Raw genomic sequence first — 9,639 nt, 5'->3', positions numbered from 1 at the left:
TCAATGTCCAAGGATTCTAAAGTCCTCCCTCTTACACCATCTCTGCGACCGGGTATGGGTACTTAATTGGAGACCACAGGAACAACAACTTACCTTTTGACTCTGTCTGTACCAGTATGTTTTTTTAAAAAAGAGCTGTCCAGTTAGTGTCACTCCCATTCTTTCCTCATAGCCCTGCAGATTTTTCCAAACCAGTGTCAATCCAATTTCCTTTTAAAAATTACTGTTGTATCGACCTCCGGTTGCGGTGATGCCTTGCTAGCCGCACGTTTCGGCGGCTCCAGCTCCGACGGACCTTCGGGCTCTTTTAAGAGCCCCAACGGGAAATTTTTTGACGACGCAACCCGGTGTGGGGTGAGTGAGAAGGGAGTCCCGCCCCCCAACGAAGGAGGAAAAAACCGGCGGCGGCGGCTGCAGCGCGAGGAATCGTCGACCAAAGGGTCAGAAAGAGAGAAGTACAAGATGGCGGCGGAGAAAGCGCAGGCGACATGGGGGCCTGAGCAGGATGAAATTGTGAGACGGTGCGTGGAGCTGCTGAAGAGGGAGGTGCTGACCCCGATGCTACAGGCAATTGAGGGGCTCAAGGAGCCATTAAAGACCCAGGAGACAGAGCTCCGCGTGGTGGAGCAGAAGGTGACAGATAATGAGGACGAGATCCTGGGCCTGGCGGTTAAGACTCAAGACGCACGAGGCACTTCATAAAAAGTGTACTGAAAGGATCGAGGCCCTAGAGAACGGAGCGCGAAGGAAGAACCTTCGGATACTGGGTCTCCCTGAGGGTGTGGAAGGAGTGGACTGTGGAGCTTATGCAAGTATGATGCTGAGCTCACTGATGGGTGCTGAGGCCCCTACGGGCCCCTTGGAGGTGGAGTGGGCACATCGGATCCTGGCGAGAAGACCAAAAGCAGGAGAACCACCCAGGGCGATAATCGTGCGATTTCACCGCCTTAAGGATAGAGAAGAGGTCCTGAGATGGGCTAAAAAGGTGCGGAGTAGCAGATGGGAGAATGCAGTGGTACGGGTGTACCAGGATTGGAGTGCGGAGGTGGCGAGAAGGAGGGCGAGCTTTAACCGAGCCAAAGAGGTGTTGCATAAAAGGAAGGTGAAGTTCGGGATGCTGCAGCCGGCAAGACTATGGGTCACGTATCAGGAGAGACACCATTATTTCGAGACGGCGGAGGAAGCATGGACCTTCATCAAAGAAGAGAAATTGGATCGGAACTGAGGGACTGATGCTGCAGGAAATGTTATTGTTAATGTTATGGTTGAAATTAATTGAGAAGTAAATTGGGAAGGGGGGAGACATTGGGAAATGTGGGCGCCGGTGAGGGCGGAAAGACGGGACATAGTTGGAGAATGGGGAAGGGGGGGAGGGGAAAGGGAGCTGCGTCATAAGAGGCGGGTCAGGTAAAGGGATGTTCCCGCGCCAGAAAGAATATGGCGGGAAGACAGGCGCAAGGTGGATGGGAGTTCCCCACACGGGGGAGTCGAGGAGTGAGCAGGAGCAGCCGGGGTCAGTTGAAGTCAGCTGACTTACGGAAGTAATATGGGGGGAACAATCACGCTAGAAAGAGATCTGGGGGGGGGGGGACAACTGGGTTGCTGCTGCGGAAATCCTAAAGGAAATGGCTGAAGAGTGGGTGGACGGGGATGGTATGCGACGCTGGGGGAGCGAGTGGGAGCGCGGAGGCGGGATATGGGACTGGCCTAGAGAAGGTAATGGCTAGTCGACACGGGAGGGGGGCAGGTAGCCCCCTAGTGAGGCTGATCACGTGGAACGTGAGAGGCCTGAACGGACCGATAAAAAGGGCCCGAGTGCTCGCGCATTTGAAAGGACTAAGGGCAGACGTGGCTATGCTCCAAGAGACGCACCTAAATGTGGCGGACCAAGTTAGGTTAAGGAAAGGATGGGTGGGACAGGTGTTCCACTCAGGACTAGACGCAAAGAACAGAGGGGTGGCCATTTTGGTGGGGAAACGGGTAGCATTTGAAGCAAAGAACATCGTAGCAGATAGCGGAGGTAGATATGTAATGGTGAGTGGCAGGCTGGAGGGAATGGAGGTCGTGTTGGTTAATGTGTATGCCCCAAACTGGGACGATGCGGGATTTATGAGACGGATTCTGGGGCATATACCGGACCTGGAGGTAGGAAACTTGATTTTAGGAGGGGACTTTAATACTGTGCTGGACCCGGGGCTAGATAGATCCAGCTCAAGGACCGGAAGAAGGCCGGCAGCGGCCAAGGTACTTAAGGGGTTTATGGACCAAATGGGGGGAGTGGATCCATGGCGATTTCTTAGACCTAAGGCTAGGGAGTTCTCCTTCTTCTCCCATGTCCATAAAATGTACTCCCGGATAGATTTTTTTGTTTTGGGAAGGTCGTTGATCTCTAGGGTGGAAGAAGCTGAGTATTCAGCCATAGCGGTTTCGGACCATGCCCCACATTGGGTGGACCTGGAATTAGGAGAGGAAAGGGAGCAGAGAGCACTCTGGCGATTAGATGTGGGATTGATGGCGGATGAGGGAGTGTGTGCAAGAGTGCGGGGGTGTATTGAGAGATACCTGGAGGTCAATGACGACGGTGAGGTCCCTGTGGGAGTGGTATGGGAAGCACTAAAAGCGGTGGTCAGAGGAGAGCTGATCTCCATTGGGGCCCATAAAAGGAAAATAGAGGCCAAGGAAAGGGAAAGATTACTGGGGGAGATTTTAAGGGTGGATAGGGAATTTGCAGAGACCCCAGAGGAGGGACTGTACAGGGAGAGGAGACGACTCCAGACAGAGTTTGACCTTCTGACCACCAGAAAGGCGGAGGTACTGTGGAGGAAGGCACAGGGGAGGAGGTATGAATATGGGGAAAAGGCTAGTCGCCTGTTGGCTCATCAATTGCGAAAGAGGACAGCAGCGAGGGAGATAGGAGGAATTAGAGACTAAAAGGGAGACACTGCGAAGAGCAGGAAAGATAAATGAGGTGTTCAAGACCTTCTATGAGGGACTGTATAGGTCTCAACCCCCAGAGGGAGAGGAGGGGATGCGGCAGTTCCTGGACCAATTGAGGTTCCCGAAAGTGGAGGAGCAGGAGGTGGCAAGCCTGGGGGCACCGATTGGGGTGGACAAGGTTATTAAGGGACTGGGAAGCAGGGAAGGCTCCGGGACCAGACGGGTTCCCGGTGGAATATTACAGAAAATATGTGGACTTGTTGGCCCCGTTGATGGTGAGGACGTTCAATGAGGCCAGGGAAGGAGGGACTTTACCCCCGACGATGTCGGAGGCGACGATATCGCTACTTTTGAAGAGGGATAAAGGTCCTATAGACCTATTTCATTATTGAACGTGGACGCCAAATTGTTGGCAAAGGTACTGGCATCGAGGATAGAGGACTGTGTCCCGGGGGTGGTGCACGAAGACCAGACAGGGTTTGTAAAAGGGAGACAACTGAATGTTAACGTGCGACGACTATTAGGGGTGATAATGATGCCCCCAGTGGAGGGGGAGGCAGAGATAGTGGCGGCAATGGATGCAGAGAAGGCATTTGATAGGGTGGAGTGGGAGTATTTATGGGAAGTGTTAAGGAGGTTTGGGTTCGGGAACGGGTTTATTAGCTGGGTTAAACTTCTTTATGGGGCTCCAACAGCAAGTGTAGTTACGGGGCGACAAAGATCGGAGTATTTCCGATTATATAGGGGAACAAGACAGGGATGCCCGCTGTCTCCATTGTTGTTCGCGTTGGCAATTGAACCTCTGGCCATGGCGTTGAGAGACTCCAGGAAATGGAGAGGGGTGATTAGAGGGGGAGAAGAACACCGAGTCTCGTTATACGCAGATGACCTATTGTTATACGTGTCGGACCCAGCGGGGGGGATGATAGAGGTTATGCAAATGTTGAGGGAGTTTGGGGATTTCTCGGGGTATAGGCTAAACATGGGGAAGGGTGAATTATTTGTGATACAGCCAGGGGACCAGAGTAGAGAGATAGAAGGCTTGCCTCTAAGGAAAGTGGAAAGAAACATCCGATACCTGGGGATTCAGATCGCTAGGAGCTGGGGAACCTTGCACAGACTTAATCTGACACGGCTGGTAGAACAAATGGAGGAGGACTTCAAGAGGTGGGACATGCAGCCTCTGTCGCTGGCGGGCAGGGTGCAAGCAATTAAGATGATGGTCTTCCCGAGGTTCTTATTTGTATTTCAATGTCTCCCTATACTAATCACTAAGACCTTTTTTAATAAAATAGACAGGAGCATCACGAGCTTCGTATGGGAAGGGAAAGTTCCGAGAGTAAGGAGGGGGTTCCTTCAGCGTAGTAGGGACAGAGGAGGATTGGCACTACCGAACTTGGGCGATTACTATTGGGCCGCCAATGTGGCAATGATACGTAAATGGATGATGGAGGGTGAGGGAGCGGCGTGGAAAAGACTGGAGAGAAAGTCCTGTAAAGGGACGAGTTTAGAGGCGCTGGTGACGGCGCCGCTACCGTTCTCACCTAAAAAGTTTACCACGAACCCGGTGGTGGCGGCAACATTGAATATCTGGGGACAGTGGAGGCAACAGAGAGGGGTGCGGGGAGCCCTGGTGGGGTCCCCAATTAGGAACAACCATAGGTTCGCCCCAGGAAGATTGGATGGAGGATTTCAGAGCTGGCACCAGTTGGGAATTAGGAGGGTGGGAGATTTATTTATAGATGGGACCTTTGCGAGCTTGGGAGCATTGGAGGAAAAGTATAAGTTGCCCTGGGGAAACTTCTTGAGATATATGCAGGTGAGGGCGTTTACTAGACAACAGGTGAGGGAATTTCCATTGCTCCCGACACAGGGGATTCAGGACAGAGTTCTTTCAGGGGTGTGGGTCGGAGAGGGCAAGGTGTCAGAGATATACTGAGAGATGAGGGAAGAGGGGGAGGAGTCGGTGGGCGAACTAAAAGGAAAGTGGGAAGAAGAATTAGGGGAGGAGATAGAGGAGGGTATGTGGGCTGATGCCCTAAGCAGGGTAAATTCCTCTTCCTCATGCGCCAGGTTTGGCCTGATTCAATTTAAGGTGCTACATAGAGCACACATAACGGGAGCAAGATTGAGCAGGTTCTTTGGAGTGGAGGACAAATGTGGGAGGTGTGGCGGGAGCCCGGCAAACCATGCACATATGTTTTGGGCGTGCCCAGCACTGGAAGGGTATTGGAAGGGAGTGACGGGAGTGATTTCGAAGGTGGTGAAGGCCCGGGTCAAACCAGGCTGGGGGTTAGCTCTATTTGGAGTTGCGGATGAGCCGGGAGTGCAGGAGGCGAAAGAGCGAAAGAGGCCGACGTTGTGGCCTTTGCGTCCCTAGTAGCCCGGTGCAGGATCCTACTCATGTGGAAGGAGGCGAAACCCCCCGGACTGGAGGCCTGGGTAAATGATATGGCGGGGTTCATTAAACTGGAGCAGATAAAGTTTGCCCTGAGAGGATCGGCTCAAGGGTTCACCAGGCGGTGGCAGCCATTTCTCGACTACCTAGGGGAACGTTAGAGGGAAGACAGATGACCAGCAGCAGCGACCCAGGGGGAGGGGGGGGGGGGGGTTAGTTTAGTTTATGTCAAATGATTATGGGGTTTAGTTACTTGTGTATTGTTTTAAGAAAAATGTCTTTACTGTTACGTTTGCTTTGTAAGAGGGAAAAAATTGTTGTTTGGAAAAAATTTCAATAAAATATATATTTTTTTAAAAAATTACTGTTGTATCTGCATCCATCACCTTTTTTTTAGCCAGATCATTCCCAATCTTAACAATTTACTGCTTCCAAAAAAGAAGTTCTCCAATTTCTGGATCCTTTTCTAATTACTTTAAAGCTGTGATTTCTATTTACTCTATGAAAACCCTGCATATTTTGAATATATCTATTCAATCTTCCTTTAACACTTTGTTCGAAGGACTATAATCCCAGTTTTCTGATCTCTTCACATAACTGAATCTTCTCATCTCGGGTGTAAAAAGGTGCTTGAATATCAATAATGATGAAAACTTTTCACCTTGAACTCATCAGGACGAATGCAAGAATGGCAAATCAATTTGAATTCACAGCAATTTATACTACAAGGCAAAAGGTGCTGATTGGTTGGCAAGTGGACTCTGGCTGAGGTGTTGCCATGGAACAAGCAATGGGAACTGTGGCCTTAAGACTGATCATACTTCCTCAGCAGGAGGACACCATTTGCATTGGATTTTCCCACCCTGTTTTCACCAATGGTTCCTCCCCAGACCTTGGAGTCACAGCCAACACTGCCATTAAAGTCTCCTGGAAGGATGGTCTTTTTGACATGTCAGTGAGGACTTCATCAAGGTCGGAGTAGAACTTTGTCTTAACATCTTCGGAATCAAAGATCAGGGCATAAGTGCTGTTGATGGCATATTAATTATGGCTGAGCTGGAGGTGAAGGGTCATCAGTCTTTCTGTTATGCAACTGGGGAGTTTTGGCAGTGCATCCAAGATCCTGTTACGGATGGCAAAACCTACTCTGTGGACATGAGGATCACTGTTGGCCTTTCCAGGAGAATCTGTATTGCTCGCTTGTTCCTATTGTCCCTCCCTGGAAGGTGGTTCTCAGAGGGTGGCAGTGTCAATTTGGAATCTCGATAGCCCACATAATATGATGGCAGTTCTTTTTGGACAGTCGTTCTTGAGATTGTCCATGAGTGTTCTAACATTACATGTTGCAAGGTTTAAGGCTTTAGAATCATAGAATTTGAGGCCCTTGGAAAGAGCACCCTACTTAAGCCCACACCTCCACCCTATCTCAGTAACCCAACAATCCCACCCAACCGTTTTTGGACACTAAGGGCAATTTAGAATGGCCAACCCACCTAACCTGCACATCTTTGGACTGTGGGAGGGAACCGGAGCACCCGGAGGAAACCCAGGCACACACGGGGAGAATGTGCGGACTTCTCACAGACCCAAGCCGGAAATCGCACCTGGAACCCTGGAGGTGTGAAGCAACTGTGCTAACCACTCTGCTACTGTGCTGCCCTTTTCTTTAAGACCATAAGATGTAGGATCTCCGGTGACGGGGATGTACTGAGCGGACGCATGAAATTTAAGTGCTTCAACCCAAAATAGCCCGCTAAAGCTGGGAGAAAAACCTCTCGCCCTCCTCCAATACCATCAGGACAAGATATGCCCAGCAGGAGCAACTCCAGAAGCTGAAAAGACATCAAAGGCAGCAAAAGCCTGGAGAGAAAGAGCGAGGCAATGGCAAGCACGCGGTGCGGCGAGGTCCCAGTCTCACCTGAAGGGATAGGACTGCCGGACAACATACAGGGCTCTCCTGTTGAATGAAAGGAGGGAGTTCCTAATGCAGGAGCTCAAGGAGGCCATCAAGATAGAGATGATGGCAACGGCCAAAGTGGCGGAGGCGCTGGCCACCATGCAGGCGGCACTAGAAAAGGCAGAAATGCGGCTGTAGACTCAGGAAGTAACATCAAGAAGCTGGAGAAGGCCTCCACTGACCAGAGTGACCGGATCGCCATACAAAAGTAAAGAGTTTTCCTTCTTCTCCCACGTCCATAAAGTATACTCCCGGATAGACTTTTTTGTCCTAGGAAGGGCGCTGATCCCGAAAGTGGTAGGAACGGAATATTCGGCTGTAGCCGTTTCAGATCACGCCCCACATTGGGTGGATCTGGATCTAGGAGAGGAGAAGGAGCAGCGCCCACTTTGGAGATTAGACATGGGACTGTTGGCGGAAGAGGGAGTATGGGGAAGGGTGAGGGGATGTATTGAAAGATACCTAGAGGTCAATGATGATGGAGCGGTCCAGGTGGGAGTAGTATGGGAGGCGCTGAAGGCGGTGGTTAGGGGGAAGCTGATTTCCATAAGAGCCCACAGGGGAAACAAGAGGGTAAAGAAAGGGAGAGACTGATTGGGGAGATTCTGAGGGTGGATAGGCAATATGCGGAGGCCCTGATGAAGGGCTATACAGGGAAAGACGGAGACTACAGACGGAGTTTGACCTGCTGACCACGGGTAAGGCGGAGACGCAGTGGAGGAAGGCACAGGGAATACAATACGAATATGGGGAAAAGGCGAGCCGATTGCTGGCCCAACAACTTAGGAAGAGGGGGGCGGCGAGAGAGATCGGAGGAGTTAGGGACGGGGAGCGAAGGATGGAGCAGAGAGCGGGAAGGGTGAACGGGGTGTTTAAGTCATTTTATGAGAGGCTGTATAAGTCCCAACCCCCGGAAGGGAAAGAGGGAATGATACACTTCCTGGACCAGCTGGAGTTCCCGAGGGTTGAGGAGCAGGAGGTGGCAGGTTTGGGAGCGCAGATTGAGGTGGAGGAGGTGATTAAAGGAATTGGGAACATGCAGGCAGGAAAGGCCCCGGGACCAGATGGGTTCCCGGTGGAATTTTACAGGAAATATGTGGACCTACTGGCCCCACTCCTGACGAGAACCTTCAATGAGGCTAAGGAAAGGGGGACACTACCCACGACAATGTCGGAGGCGACGATACGTTGATCCTGAAACGAGACAAAGACCCGCTGCAGTGCGGGTCATACAGGCCCATCTCCCTCCTAAATGTAGATGCCAAGTTACTAGCCAAAGTGATGGCGACAAGGATAGAGGACTGTGTCCTAGGGGTGGTACATGGCGACCAGACAGGGTTTGTTAAAGGGAGGCAATTGAATGTCAATATACGGAGGTTGCTGGGGGTGATGATGATGCCCCACCGGAGGGGGAGGCAGAGATAGTGGTGGCGATGGATGCAGAGAAGGCATTTGATAAGAGTGGAGCTACTGAAGAGATTTGGATTTGGAGAGGGGTTCATCAGATGGGTTCAGCTCCTGTACGGGGCCCTGGTGGCAAGCGTGGTTACAAACAGGCAACGATCCGACTATTTCCGATTACATAGGGGCACAAGACGGGTGCCCCCTGTCCCCATTACTGTTCGCGTTGGCAATCGAGCCATTGGCCATAGCGCTGAGGGGCTCTAAGAAGTGGAGGGGGGTGCTCAGAGGAGGAGAGGAACATCGGGTGTCATTATATGCGGATGATTTGCTGCTGTGTGTGGCGGACCCAGTGGAGGGGATTCCAGAGATAATGCAGACACTCCGGGAGTTTGGAGAGTTCTCGGGATATAAATTGAATATGGGAAAGAGTGAACTTTTTGTGATGCACCCCAGGGAACAGGGCAGGGGGATAGACGATTTGCCGCTGAGGAGAGTAGCAAGGGATTTTCGATATCTAGGGATCCAGGTGGCCAGGAACTGGGGAACCTTGCATAAACCTAACTTGACGCGACTGGTAGAGCAGATGGAGGAGGACTTTAAGAGGTGGGACATGGTGCCCCTGTCATTGGCGGGCAGAGTACAGGCGGTTAAAATGGTGGTCCTCCAGAGGTTTCTTTTCGTGTTTCAGTGCCTTCCCATACTGATTACAAAGGCCTTTTTCAAGAAGGTGGATAGGAGTATTATGAGCTTTGTGTGGGCTGGAAAGACCCTGAGGGTAAAGAGGGGGTTCCTGCAGCACAGTAGGGGCAGAGGGGGACTGGCACTGCCGAGTCTGAGTGACTATTATTGGGCCGCCAACGTGTCCATGATATGTAAGTGGATGAGGGAAGAAGAAGGGGCGGCTTGGAAAAGGCTGGAGATGGCGTCCTGTAAGGGAACAAGT

The sequence above is a fragment of the Scyliorhinus torazame genome, chromosome 11, assembly GCF_047496885.1.
Source record: "Scyliorhinus torazame isolate Kashiwa2021f chromosome 11, sScyTor2.1, whole genome shotgun sequence".
In the NCBI taxonomy this organism is placed as follows: Eukaryota; Metazoa; Chordata; class Chondrichthyes; order Carcharhiniformes; family Scyliorhinidae; genus Scyliorhinus; species Scyliorhinus torazame.
The sequence above is the reverse complement of the archived record's forward strand: the minus strand, read 5'-3'. Positions refer to the sequence as shown.